This window comes from Protopterus annectens, chromosome 5.part1 (assembly GCF_019279795.1).
Source record: "Protopterus annectens isolate FY-2018-M chromosome 5.part1, PAN1.0, whole genome shotgun sequence".
NCBI classification, from domain to species: Eukaryota; Metazoa; Chordata; order Ceratodontiformes; family Protopteridae; genus Protopterus; species Protopterus annectens.
In genome coordinates this window covers 423,061,924-423,077,059 of record NC_056736.1, presented here as the reverse complement: position 1 = coordinate 423,077,059, position 15,136 = coordinate 423,061,924, and positions in this window count along the sequence as shown.

Genomic DNA, 15,136 nt, shown 5'->3' with positions numbered 1-15,136 from the left:
AGTGGGAGTTTGATGCTTTGCAAAGCGGTGATTATTCCCAGTGCTATGTAGCTTGGTTCCTAAATTTGACAGGAGGTGCAACAAAAAGTGTCCCACTGTAAGGAGGAAAGGCTGACAAGAAAACAGTACATTACTCTGGTCACCTGCTGTGAGGCTGTCAATTACATGCAGATAATGGGTCAAATTACCCTTAGATCTTTGACAGCTAGGGAAGAGTAGGTGTGAAGTGGGAGGAGATGCCTTGAAGAACTAGATTTCAGCCTTCACAAAAGAAGCAAGTTAGCATTTCTAAGAAGCAAAAAGCAATAAAATGCACTTTCCAGTTCTGTTCTGTAGCATTTGCACTGCTTGTGTTTGAGTAATTATTGAAAAAGGATAACATTTTAACCAAAAAGTAGGGACTTTAAGACAGCAGTGAATGCCTGTTAAGTCAATGAAGTGACAGCAGCTTAAGGGAAAACGTGGCAGATCTGATGCAATTTTTTGGAGACAAACAATGCATTCTGGGATACTTAGAGGCAGAGTAAACAGTCTGAATTATTTCAAAATGCCAGCCCCCATGTGGTCAGAGTCAGAAATTGCATATAAAAATATCTAAAAAGCTCTAAATAGTCCTAGAGTGCTGTTAAAATGTAGGAAACCCCTAACCATGATGAAATAAATATGTTTTTTGAGTCTGAGGGTGCGGTTGTCCTTTAAGTAATCTGTCATGCAGCCAATGCATTGAATATTTTTTCTTCTACTCTTCATTTTGTCTTGATTGGACTCTCATAATGATGGTTTGGCACCCAGGGCAACGTATTTAATTAAAGTTCCAGTTTTTGTGGTTTTAGGCATAGCTCCTCCCCTTTCTGGTTGGCCACACCCCTTCCCATTGGCCCCACCCATTCAGCTGTCTCCTGCAGCCACCCCCCCTTCGATTTGAAGTCACCAGCCTCCACTGGTATTTGGTGAGGTTTAGGATAAGGGCTAGGTAAGGAGATAGCATTAGTGGTCTGTGTATTTCTGAGTTAGGGTTAGAGTAAGGGTTAGGTAAGGAGATAGCATTACTGGTCTGTGTATTTCTGAGTTAGGGTTAGAGTAAGGGTTAGGTAAGGAGATAGCATTATTGGTCTGTGTATTTCTGAGTTAGGGTTAGAGTAAGGGTTAGGTAAGGAGATAGCATTACTGGTCTGTGTATTTCTGAGTTAGGGTTAGGTAAGGAGATAGCATTACTGGTCTGTATATTTCTGAGTTAGGGTTAGAGTAAGGGTTAGGTAAGGGGATAGTATTTATGGTGTATATGAGCGTGTGAATATTTTGGAATGTGTCCATGAGTTTATTGATTGACAGTGTGTTTGACAGTCTGGCATTGAATGTTTTTGTGTGCGTGTGTGTGTGTGTGTGTGTGTGTGTGTGTGTGTGTGTGTGTGTGTGTGTGTGTGTGTGTGTATAAGCGTCTTGTGAAGTAGTGTTAGAGAAAAATTAATGTATAGGGTTAGAGAGGCAGGGAAAAGGTAAGGTTTAGCATTCAAAGCCCCCCCTACACTTTATTCATGCATGCTAACCCTACCTGTACCCCTAACCATAGCCCTACATATTAATTTATGAAAATCCCTTTCCCTAACAGTAACAATATTCAGACAAATTTAGTCTGAAGTGATTGTCAGGGTTAAAGTTAACTAACTGGAAAAGTAAGCAATTTATTTCCCTTTTTCAGTTGCTTGGTGTTCAATATTTTTTCCTGTAGGTCAGCATCGATGTACTGTGCACTGATGCTTGTGCACTTTGACCCTATGTAGTACAATCATACATCTGGCTATTTAAAGGTGCTATATTATTTTCTGAAGCCATGATATAAGGGATTTACAAAGCCACCCATGTATATTAATAGAGTCAGGAGTGGTAGTTTTGATATGGGACAATAACCAAAGGTCTAGTATGGTCTGTTACGTTTGATACGGTTGTTGCAAGTGGTGGAGACATTTTAAGTTGTTCACAGGTAACTACCTGGCTACCAGTCTACAGGCCATTACAAACCTACCCAAAAATTCCCTCTAAAAAGTTCCCTCCAGCCTCAAGGAGTGAAAGACAAGATAGACCGGGAAGCATATCTTGATATTTTGTAACACATCTGTCAAACCAACAAAAGCTAGTACAGCGATCTTGTGTACTTAATAAAACATTGAGTAATAACTCTTATTTACATCTCCTTTAAAATTCAAAGATATATCTAGTTATAATAAGTGTTTTGTCAAGCAACAGGCTGTAGAATTTCATTTAACATTTTACCACTGACATAGTACCCCTGGCTTAGTTAAAGTCCGCTAGTGGACATTCACTCCACTAAAACTAACAACATAGCCAGCTTTAGGCACTTGCAATACACATGGCTGCATAATCATCTGTAACTATATGGGGGGCTGACAAATGGTGCTGCTGGTTGGAGAAAAATTTATTCATTTCCTGATTATACTCTCTAACCAGAACAGGGAAGTGATATGACCCTGTTATGATAAAGCTGATAATGAACATAAGCAAGGTAAGCAATAGAGAGATCTGCAGCCCAAAGTGACTGTTCTCAGTGCAAATCTTGGATTTTAAGAAACGCTGATGCTTCTGATCTTCAGGGATGGTTTTCACTTTCAGGGAGTTTTAAAACAAAACCAGATACTACAACCTTCAACTTCTTTGCAGAAGAATTCGGTGCAGTTCCAGTAATAGCAGAATGAAGGCTCAAAATCAGGAAAAAGTTTTAAATATTACTCTAATTCAATTAAAAAGCTAATCATATAATACCTTTGTATCAACATGCATTTTTTTGGACAATAGGCATAAAACCCTGATGTCTGTATTTATTGGCCGTGTGGAATCCTGAATAATTTACAAGTAAATCAAACTTTTTACAAAGAGCAGAGAAAAATAATGAGAAAAATCAGGGCAGGTCTGTGAAATCAGGGACAGTGACAGGTTTGCATTACTCCTCACTGAGGTAAATAAAAGTGACTTAACCCTGCTGCTGGTTGACAACCAGACCTCTCAACCAATCGAGAACAAATTTCAACAGAATCAGGGACAAGTCACGAAAAAATCAGGGACAATCAGGGACACTTTTAAAATATTAGTGCTATTAACCTGAAACATTGACAGAATCAGAGCATATGAATTAATACACATTTTCTGAAGTAAAAGAAGTCTATAACTCTTAATTATTGTCATTATTCATTAAGTGTAATTCACCATCTTTCCTCCAAATGTCACTAGTTTTAGGAGGGATTAAGATGGACAGAGCTAAAGTTTGAGTCAAAATCAGGCATATCCCTGAAAATCAGGGACAGTTGAGATGTATGTTGACAACTGCTAAATGGCAGTACAGTGTTACAAAATGTATTTTGCTGAAGTAAGTACAAAATTAGTACTAGTATGGCATATACATGGGTGTGTGTGTGTGTGTGTGTGTGTGTGTGTGTGTGTGTGTGTGTGTGTGTGTGTGTGTGTGTGTGTGTGTGTGTGTGTGTGTCTAAAAAATATCAGTGATTTTTATCTGTGTGCACACCCAATAATGCCAGGACACATACATTATTCTTCTGGGTAACAGTAAAAAAATGTTCACAGAGTGAAATGGCACCTCACCTCTGTGCCCTGTTCAGTCACAGCCTCACCTCAGGCTTTGTTCCTAGCAAATGGTGCACTGCTACAGTCATCCCTCTTCACAAAGGAGGAGTGACTACAGACCCTGGGAACTATCACCCCATTAGCCTGACGAGTCTGATATGCAAAGCTATGAAATGCATCATCATGGACCTAATAAACAAGGATATAGGGAATCTCCAAACTCTGGATCACACACAGTTTGGTTTTGTGAAGCGTAGATCATGCATGCTCAACTTGGTCGACTTCTTTGAGTCAGTCACCAGAGCTGTGGATGAAGGCAACCTTGATCTGGCCAAGGCCTTTGATACCATTCCCCACTCAGGAATCATAGTAAAGCTCACTAAGCTTGGCATCAACCCCTATATTACTAGGTGCGTTGCAAACTGGCTCACAGGTAGAACCCACAGTGTGAAAGTAGCTGGCTCTAAATCAGTCTGCCAACCAGTCACAAGTGGAGTCCCATAGGGTTCGGTCCTGGGTCCACTCCTGTTTGGTATCTACTTCTCTGAAGTCCAGGCCAACACAAAGGGACTCTGGCTGTCAAAGTTCACAGGCAATTGCAAGTTGGGAGCTATTATTAACTCCCAAAGTGATGATGACATCCTACAGAAAGGTCTTACTGAGACCAACAACTGGTGTCAGAACTATGGCCTTAAGCTCAATGCCAAAAAATGTGTCATCATCCCCTTTGGGAAAAACCCAGTTCCTATGAATTACCACATGGATGGCAGTCCACTGAACACAGAAGGTGTTATAAGAGATCTAAGAACACTGGTTGACAGTAACCTCTCTTTTGATCACCACATTGCCACTGTGGTCAGAAAGTCTTTCTATGTGGCACATCTCATTACTAAGGGTTTTGCATCCAGGAAGAAAGAGGTCATTGTCTCCCTCTACTCTTCCCTCATTAGGCCAGTGATCGAGTACAGAGACCCATTTGGCATGTACCTCACTAGACACCTGCAACAACTAGAAAGGTTGAAAAAGTACCTCACAAAGAGGATCCTAGGCCTTAAACACTTGTCCAATATGGACAGACTCAAAAAAACTCCAACTATTCTCTGTCTCATGTCACCTACTTAGAAGTGATCTCTGCTTGACTTACAAAGCCATGTCTGACCAAGCTCTGTTAGAAATGCTACATCTAAAGAAATCCCAATCCCTCCACACTACACACTCCGGAGGCCTCAACCTCATTACTACAATCAACAGAACCTGCTGGAAGGACAGGTTTATAAGCCAGAGACTGCCCATGCTATGGAATAGACTTCCAGTACATATCAAACAGAGCACCTCACTGGCCCTCTTCAAGAGAAATCTTGATGAGTGGATGGGAAATAGAAAATTCAACTTGGGGATCACTCCAGTGGCTCAACTCAACAGAGGCGCTGGGAACTAAGGTCAGGTGGCACAATGCCAGGGTAATCCTATGGGCTAGGCTTGTAAAGGCTCCAGGGCCATTAGCCTAGTACACTCCTATGAACCTATGAAATGTTGCTAACAAGTAATTATATTTCAAAAGTATTGCATAAAATATATCACAGAACATTTAGGCATTTATATATTCTAAGAGTCTGAGGGCTCCTACTCCCCAAACTATATAATTGGATACAGGGAGCTCCCTTAATCATCCTTGATTGTGTGTGGTCCCCACAAAAGCTGTTGCTGATTGGGGAAATTCAGGAGAAAAAAATGTATTTATTTCCTGATTAAATTCTTCTGAACTGGGCTGTGGTATGACTATGTTAGGATAAAGCTGATAATAGCCTCTGATCTCAACTGCACCCATTCTATATCAGCCCTGCTCAGATGTGTGTGTGCAGAAAGCTGCTGTAGGTTATGTGGGGAGAGGGGGATTATTACTTCTTTTCTTCTCATCACAGTCAAACCTTAGAGGTATGTACATGTGGTAATTATAGCTTTTGTTTGGGCTGAGGACAGTGTGGTCATTGTTTCTTTTACTTTTCTCACAGACCTCAGGAGATGTCCAAAGAATGTTAATATAGCTTGTGCAGGGGCAGTCTACTGTCTAGGAGCAACAAAGCACAAAACATTACTGTCATCATTTTTTTTTCACTTTCCCCACAATCACACTTCAGGCATGTATACAGGTATCTGCCTTTGACAATTTAGGCTGAGGAGTGAGAAGGCATGCTATGTATACGTATGTCAGCAGTCACTTGAAATACATGACTGTGGCAAGTGGAACCTTTACTTTCACACTAGTCTAACATCAGAGGGATGCATAGATAGTCTTTTTTTTGGGGGGGGGCAGGGGGGCAGGCAGTTCCCAGAGAGGACCTATGTAGCCAGACAACAACTGGCTTGTTAGTTTACTGTGAGCTACTATTTTGTCATCTTGGGTACAGCTTATGTCTGTTGAAAGAAAAAGAAAATAAGGCTGAATTTTTTTTCTTATTCGTGTTTTTTTGTTTAGGTCCCAATTGGATTAAAAGGATGGGAAATGCCCTAAAAAGCATCCCAGAGCATCAATAACCCTATGGCTTTTTGGGCCCTGACTTATTTGAGTTATTTCCTACATGGTTATTAATGTGATTACTTGGTCAGGAAAGGTGTGTTAAAAGGATGCAAGGAAAACTAAAGCTGAACAGCAACACTTTTTCACTCCTTAATCATAATTTCTGTTCAAGGTATCATTTGAAGGAAAGGTTGTGGAAAAAGAAAAAAACTTTAAAATGCACTTCAGAGCATATAGGAAGTTGTATGTACTTGAAAAAGATGAAGAGTAAGGAAAAATAACAGAAAAGGAAGAAAAAAGTAATGTTTGTGTTATAGGGAGCCCCAGATGGGAAAAAACAGGGGATGATTGGAGGGTATTTGTGTGTGTGTGTGTGTGTGTGTGTGTGTGTGTGTGTGTGTGTGTGTGTGTGTGTGTGTGTGTGTGTGTGTGTGTGTGTGTGTGTGTAAAAAATATCACTGTTTTTTATTTGTGTGCACACCCAATAATACCAAGACATATACATTCTTCTTCTTCTGGGTAACAGTAAAAAATGTAGCTAAAAAGTAATTATATTTCAAAAGTAATGCATAAAAATATATCACAGAACATTCAGGCATGTATATCTTCATAGGTTCATAGGTTCATAGGTAGGTACTAGGCTATTGGCCCTAGGGCTTATACAAGCCTAGTCAAAAAGGTACCCTGACTTTCGCCACCCAAGAAAATTATTTTCCTGTGCCCCAGTCAAACAGAACCACAGAAGTGATCCCCGGGGTGAATTTCTTATTACCCATCCAATCATCAAGAATTTTCTTGAAGAGTGCTAATGAGGAGCTCTGTTTGACATAGATAGGTAGTCTATTTCCGAGTATGGGAAGTCTCTGGGACAGGAATCTATCCCTCCAGCATGTTCTGTTTATTGTGGTGACAAGGTTTAGGTCCCTAGAGCGTGAAGCTTGGAGGGATTGGGATTTCTTTAAGTGGAGCATGTCCAACACCTCTGGGTTTGACATAGCTTTGTATGTTAAGCTGAGATCACCTCTGAGTAGGCGATATGTGACAGAGTAAAGCTGGAGTTTTTTTAGTCAGTCTGCGGAGGGCATCTGTCTGAGGCCAGTAATCTTCTTTGTGAGGTATTTCTGCAGCCTTTCCAGTTGTTGTAGATGTCTTCTGAGGTACATACCAAAAGGGGCATTGTACTCTATAATGGGTCTAATGACTGAGTGATGAGTAGAGGGGAACAATGACCTCTTTTTTTTTGGATGAGAAACCTTTTGTGATGAGGTGTGCCACGTAGAAGGATTTCCTGACCACTGGGGTGATGTGATTATCAAAGGAGAGACTACTGTCAACCTGTGTCCCAAGGTCTCTTATCACACTCTTTGTGTTAATTAGATTACCGCCTATGTGGTAGTCCATGGGTACAGAGTTTTTACCAAAGGGGATGACAATGCACTTTCTGGCATTGAGCTTGAGACCATGGCTTTGACACCAGGCATCTGTCTCAGTGAGGCCCTTTTGTAGGATGGCCACATCATTAGGAGTTTCGATTATGGCTCCTTGTTTGCAGTCATCTGTGAATTTAGTTAGCCAAAGACCTTCTGTGTTAGCCTGTAGTTCAGAGAAGTAGATACCAAACAGGAGAGGACCCAGGACTGAACCCTGTGGTACTCCACTTGTCACTGGCCTAAAGTCGGATTTGGAGTCTGCTACTTTCACAGTATGGGTTCTGTCAGTAAGCCAGTTGCCAGCCCATCTTGTGACATAGGGATTTATACCTAGTTTAGTGAGTTTATCCATAATTCCAGAGTGAGGGATGGTGTCGAATGCCTTGGCGAGATCTAGATAGGCTGTGTGAACCACCTTACCCTCATCTATGGCTTTGGTGACTGCTTCAAAGAAGTCTATCAGGTTTAGGAGACATGATCTGCCTTTTACAAACCCAAACTGTGCAGAGTCCAGAGTTTGGAGATCTCCAATGTCTTTGTTTATGAATTCCATGATGATACGTTCCATGGACTTGCAGACCAGGCTCATCAGGCTAATGAGGCGGTAGTTCCTGGGGTCTGTTGTGGCCTCTCCTTTGTGGAGTGGGATAACTATCACGGTGCGCCATTCAATGGGCACAAAGCCTGAGGTGAGGCTGTGATTGAACATGGTACTTAGGTAGGGTGCCAGTTCATTTTGTAGTTCGTAAAGAAGCAGCCTGGGATGTTGTCAGATCCCATGGATGCTGTGTTCTTGGCTTTGGAGAGTGAGGATTTTACCTGTGCAGCCATGATTACAGGAACTTTGCATTCTTCCGGTATAAAGATGGGCCCTTTAGAGGGTGAGAGGGGGGTAACATTAGCACTGAACCTATCTGCCAGGATGTTGGCAATATCAGTTGGTTCTGTATATTTAGTGTCATTGTGCTGTAACTCAGAGCAGATCTGAGTGTTGCCATTGAGATTCTTGACATAGCTATAGAATGTTTTGTGGTTGTCTTTAGAATCAATGGTGATTTTGCTTTCATAACTAGCTTTGGAGGCTTTTATGAGAGATCTCAGCTTCTTACTGAGGCTGACCAGGAATTTCATCCAGTCGTGGGTTTTTACTCTTTTTTGCAACAGTTTCTTTCTTCTGTTGTAGAGTTTGTTTATGGCAGAAGACCACAAGATAGGCTTCTTTTTTTTGGAGGATAGCATCTTGGTTCTGTTAGGGATAGCACGATCCATGCATGAATGAAAGTGCTTATAAAGTGCATTTGTGTAGGATTCAGCAGTCGTTCCTCCATTGTCCATCTGCATGGGTGTCATCAAGTTTGCCACTTCTGTCTTAAGAAGTGTGAAGTTGGCTTTGGAGAAATTTTTTATGGTTGTTTTCCTAATGAGGGTGGGAGTGGGATGTGGATGTCTAGGGTGATTAGCTTGTGGTCAGATCTGACCAACGAGGAGCTGACCTCTGGTGTGGAACACAGGTCGCCCGTGTTGGTGATGACCAGGTCTAGGATATTGCTGCCCCTGGTGTGGGGTGTGTATAAATTGATCCAAAGCATGGAATTGATGAATTCCAGAAAACGTTGAGCAAAAGAGTTGGTACATGAGTAGTTTTCCCAGTTAATGGTGGGGTAGTTGAAATCACCCATTATTAGGGTGTTGTGTTGTACCTTAATATTTTCCAGTGTATCAAGAAAAGAGTAGTGGGAATCCTGGGGCATGGTGGGGGTCTGTAGCAAGCTACAATCTGGATTGCGGTTTTGCCCAGAGTTGAACTTGGATAATCTCAGATGCATTATGCGGAGCAACTAGCTTGGAGGTGTGGATATCCTTAATGAATATGGACATGCCTCCACCTTTAGTGTTTCGATCTGGGTTTGATGGCCAAAAGGTGTGGTATGAATTATAGCCTGGTAATGCAGGGGTGCTCTCTGGAGCTTTGAACCAGGTCTCTGTCACTGCACACATGTCAATGTTCTCCATTTTAAGGAGTGCCACAAGTGAGTGCATTTTGAGGTTTAGACTTCTAGCATTGAGTAGCATTACCCTCAGGTTTTGCTTGCTTGTACTTGTTATGCTGGTGAATTTGTCATTTGAACCTTGCCTAAAAAAGGCAATATAGGGATGGCAAGAGCCTTTGCCAGTATTCGGAATCCCAAGGATGACAGGTGCAGGCCATATCTGGCAAAGCAGCGTGGTCTGTCGATCATGTCATCCCAGGCAGACAGATACTGGATTCCATTAGAATGACACCAGAAGCTTAGCCAATTGTTGAAGTCAATCATTTTGTCCTTGTACTGTGGTATCATTCTGGGTGATAGCAGAGTCATATTTGTACTTGTTGTGGAGTGACCTGAGTGCATGCATTATGTGGCAGATCCTGGCACCCAACAGGCAGCTGACAGTAACTTCCTCCTTGTTTAGCCTGGTGAGTGGAACATCAGTGTGCCTGACTATAGAGTCACCTATGACTAGAGTGTTGGATACGTTATGCCTTATGGGCTGTAGTTGAGTGGCACACTGAGTATGCAGGCTATGTGTCATTTGGGCTGTGTTGGGGGGTGAAGGTTGCTTGCATTTCTGCTTTGGAGATCTCAGTTGTTTGAGCAGATTTTTACTGAGTGCCTCCGTGAATGTAGGTGTGTGTTTTGTGCTTCTGTGTTTGTGTGTTTTGGTGGTGTAGGTTTTGAGGGACTATGTGATGAGTGTGGTGCGGTGCAAGTGTTTACCTTCTCCTCTTGACTGTCTAGTCCAGTCTTTGGTGAAGAGAGCTTTGCTTCCAATTTGGCTATATAAGTGCATCTCTTACAGGTCATAGTGTTGGGTGGTAGGAGGAGATGGTTGTCTGTGTACATGAGGCAATTGCTGCACTGTCCCAAGATGCCCAGATTCATCAGGTAAACATGAGAAAACACCTGGAGCTGACCTTTAGACATGCCTGGATAGGTGCTTATTTATTAAGTACTAAAAACTGTTTTCCTCTAGACAAGAACAGATCTATAGCCATTTAGATTCTTGACATAACTATAGAATGCCTTGTGGTTGTCCTTGGAATCTTTGGCAATTTTATTTTTGTAACTAGCTTTGGAGGATTTTATGATGGATCTCAGCTTCTTACTGAGACTGGTAAGGGAGTATTTTGCATCCTAGGATTTTCCCCTTTTCTACAACAGTTTCTTCCTTCTGTTGTATAGTTTGTTTATGGCAGGGGACCACCAGGTTGGCTTCTTTTTTTTGTAGGAGAGCATCTTGGTTCTATTTGGAATGGCACGATTCATGCATGAGTGGATGTGCTTGTACAGTGCCTTAGTGTAGGATTCAGCAGTCGAACTTTCAGTTCTCGCCTGCATGGGTGTCATGAAGTTTGCCACTTCTGACTTGAGTAGCATGAAGTTAGCTTTGCAGATTTTTTTTATGGAGGTTTCCCTACTGGGGGGTGGGGGTGGGATGTGGATGTCAAGGGTGATTCGCTTATGGTCAAACCTGACCAACGAGGGGGTGACCGCTGGCATGGAGCATCGATATCCCATGTTGGTAATGACCAGGTCTAGGATATTTGAGCCTCTGGTGGGACTATGGATTAGTTGATCCAGGGCATTGGAATTTATGAATTCCAAGAACCATTGGGTTAAGGTGTTGGTGCCCGAATAGTTTTCCCAATTAATGGCAGGGTTGTTGAAATTACCCAGTATTAGGGTGTGTGGTTGTATCTTAATATTTTCCAGTATGTTTAGAAAGGTGTAGTGAGAATCTTAGGGCATGGTGGGGGATTTGTAGCAAGCTACAATTTGGATTGCAGTCTTACCTAGTATTAGTTGTACCTCTAGAATATCAGATGCATTGTGTTGGGCAAATAGCCTGGAGGTGTGAATATCCTTGGTGAATATGGACACTCCTCCGCCTTTAGTGTTTCGGTCCTGGTTTGGTGACCGAAAAGTGTGGTAAGAGTTGTAGCCTGGTATTGTAGAGGCGCTCTCTGGAGCCTTGAACCAGGTCTCAGTTACTGCATAGATATCGATGTTTTCCATTTTTAGAAGTGCCTCGAGAGAGTGCATTTTGAGGTTTAGACTTCTAGCATTGAGTAGCATTACCTTCAGATTTTTCATGCTTATGTGTTACGGTGGTGGTTTTGTCCTTTGAGCCTTGCCTAAAAAAGGCACTATAGGAGTGGCAAGAGCCTTAGCCAGTAACCTGAATCCCAGGGGCGACAGGTGCAGACCATCTCTGGCAAAGCATCGTGGTCTGTTGATCATGTCATCCCAGGCAGACAGATACTGGATCCCCTTTGAATGACACCAGAATGACACCAGAAACCTAGCCAATTGTTGAGGTCAATCATTTTGTCCTTATACTGTGGTATAATTCTGGGTGAAGGCAGGATGCTACTCAGGGCTAGGGTCATACCTGCCTGGGCCACATGATCTGAGAGCTAATCCATGTCTCTTTTCATGTAGTCCTGGGAGGCATGTCTCAAGTCATTCACTTCAACATAGACAATGACCGAGTCATATTTGTACTTGTTGTGGAGTGACTTGAGTACATGCCTGATGTGGCGGATCCTGGCACCTGACAGGCAGCTGACTGTAATTTTCTCCTTGTTCAGCCTGGTGAGTGAGACATCAGTGTGCCTGACTATAGAGTCTCCTATGACTAAAGTGTTGGGCATGTTGTCTTGCCTTAGGGTTTCATGGTTAGCTTTCAATATGCAAGCAAACCCTAAATGCTTACATGGTAATGGAAAACCTCGAATATTTACAGTGTAGAATAGATAGGGTGAAGTTGTAGTCAAACAAGTAAAAATTGCTAATGACACTTTCGAATAGGTGTCAGTCACTCCCTGGTAAACCCTTTTGTATAATCAAAGCAAATGTGACTGCAACTGCTGCTACTTAAATGTCATTTAGTAAGTGCTGTGATTACTGTTAGGTAAGTGTGGGTGCCAATCCGTACTTGCAAGGCTGTAAGCAATATTTGTAATCATTTCAGCAGGTGATATTTTGTTTTTTTTCCTCAGCTTTGGACAACCATTTCTTTCTTTCTTTCTTTTTGTCCTAAATTCTGGTTGGGGTCAGGGTGCACTGATTGGGTGATTGCCCAGGGTACTAATTGACCTAGCTACAGCTCTGTTTTTTACATGTGTGAAATAAAATAAATCACCATGTTAAAGAATGTTCAGAATTTTTTTTTTCACATAATTTTATTGATTTTTATAAATACAGGTGTAACAAAACTGTTAAACAATCAAAATAAACCTAACTATATACAGTGTCTATAACAGATATGCTTTTGGCAATACATTCACATTTTATCTAACATTTTTTTAAGTATTAACCAAGCCAGTTGTTGATGTGTCATTCTTGAAGTTCTTGAAGTTATAGTCAACAATTCTCTATTACATACAGTTTTGCCAATGATATAAATTCCAAAAATGATATAATATTTTTACTTTTCCAATTTGAGGTAATGGTTTTTCTTGCTATTGCAAGGAGGGACCAGAGGAGAATGTTCAGAATTCTAAAGGAAGTACTCACATAGTCAAATCACAATGACCAGCAATTTTTAAGAAATACAACCCTAAGGCAAATGTTCAAAGTCAAATAATTTCTGTATACAGACCTTACAGCTACTAACCAGGGTACAGATCTACTGTCTTTTGTCGAAATTACGTTTCAACTAAATGTAAATCCGCAAATGCATTTACACGAAAGTGCGTTTCAACAAAAATGCACTTTCATGTAAATCCATGAAAAAAAATAGTTAAAACACTTTTATGCAGGGGGGCAAGCCCCCTGTGCCCCCCACCCCCCCTACTTTAATATTCTCACTCCGAGATCGCACTACAGTAGGGAAAAGGGAATGCTCCCTCATCCCCACTGTACTACGATCTCAACAACCGTCCGCTTAGTAGTACATCAACACTAAACATTGATGTACAACTAAGTTAACATGCAAACCGCATGTTTTTCTTTGTTTACCTAATTTTTGTTTTACCTACTGATTTACGCAAAAGTGCATTTTCGATAAAATGCACTTTCGTGTAAATCCACTCGTGAATTTCCCGTTTTGGTGAAACGGAATTTGCCAAAATCAAGTAGATCCCAGGGTACATCTCCCATGCTTCTTGAAACAATTAGTCTGAACTGATATAATCAGTGTTGGAATTCTACCTCTTTGAGCTAAGGACAACATAAAGACCCTTTTCAGAGCAGGATAATTATTTTAAAATTAGATAATGTGTATACAGAGAAACAATTGTACAGGTGTACTAATAATGGAGATAACTTACAACTCAAATATACACATTGACTATATGGACATTAAGCACTAATTTAAAAGAACAAGTTAGGCTTAGTTCTAACGTAACAGAAAATAGGGAATGAAGTCATAAATTATAGCTTAGGAGCACTTCCAAATGGTGTACAGAATGCATCAGTGAAATGGCTAGATTCATGCATAAATAATAAGACTGATTCCTTAGTAACCCTCCGCCACCCCCCAATATCTCAGTCTCTCAATGTATAATCATATTCTGGCTATTTGTATCAAGCTGGTGTTCCAAAATACAGTGAAGAAATCTGTAAGGACAGTGTATAGCAAACAACAGCACATTTGTAATTATGTTCTGAACTTTGAACATAAATAAGTACTGCTGCAGTGCAGAAGTTTCACTTCTGAAACATAGAATCAGATTTATGCACATACAGCAATTTGGTGTGGGATCAGAGTGTATGGAAATGCATGACCCTTGACACTGATCATTTAAAAGAAAATCCCATGGCTAGCAGCACACCTGTGAAATTACAGACAGTTTTAATAGGTTGCAAATGCATCTCTGAACCAGAAATGTATTTTATTTTGAAATATTTATACATGGTGTGTAAACAAACCCAGCTCATATTGTCTAATTTGCTGGAAACCACACAACCTGGATTCTAGGTGGGCAAGAGGGTAGAGTGATATTCCTCAGGGATGCTAGTTCAGTCAAAAATATAAAAAGAAAAATAAAAGCTACTGCAGGATGATAGCACAAAGTGATGCAAATGTTGCATTTTCATTAAAAAATCTTGAAAGGTAGACTGAAAGGTGATGCAGTGATTAGTGTTGTTGCTTCATAGTTGCTCACTTTCGGTTTGGCTCTTGACTGGGGTAGCTTCTGTGTGGCATCTACATATCCTACATGTATGCTTCTATGTTTTGTCTGGCTACTGGTTTCCCTCCACAGTCAACAGTTATATTATAGGTGAAGTGATGATACTCCAAATTTCTCATAGGTGCTTGCATAGTACATGAATAAATGGATGTATTCTGTGCTAAACCAGTACCCTGTCTAGAAGAGGTTTCTCACCTTGTGCCCCTTGAGTGCTAGAGAAGATCCAACTTCCCTGACCCTGTAAAAGATACATCATGTAGTCAGGGACTGAATGAATACATTTAGAAGAGAGTAAGTACAACAGGGATGTATGGCTCTAATATTTTCCCAACCATACCTGCACTTTTGGTAATTTTATTTATCCTGATTATCCATGTACATTCATGAGAATACACATTCAGCTGCTAGAACATG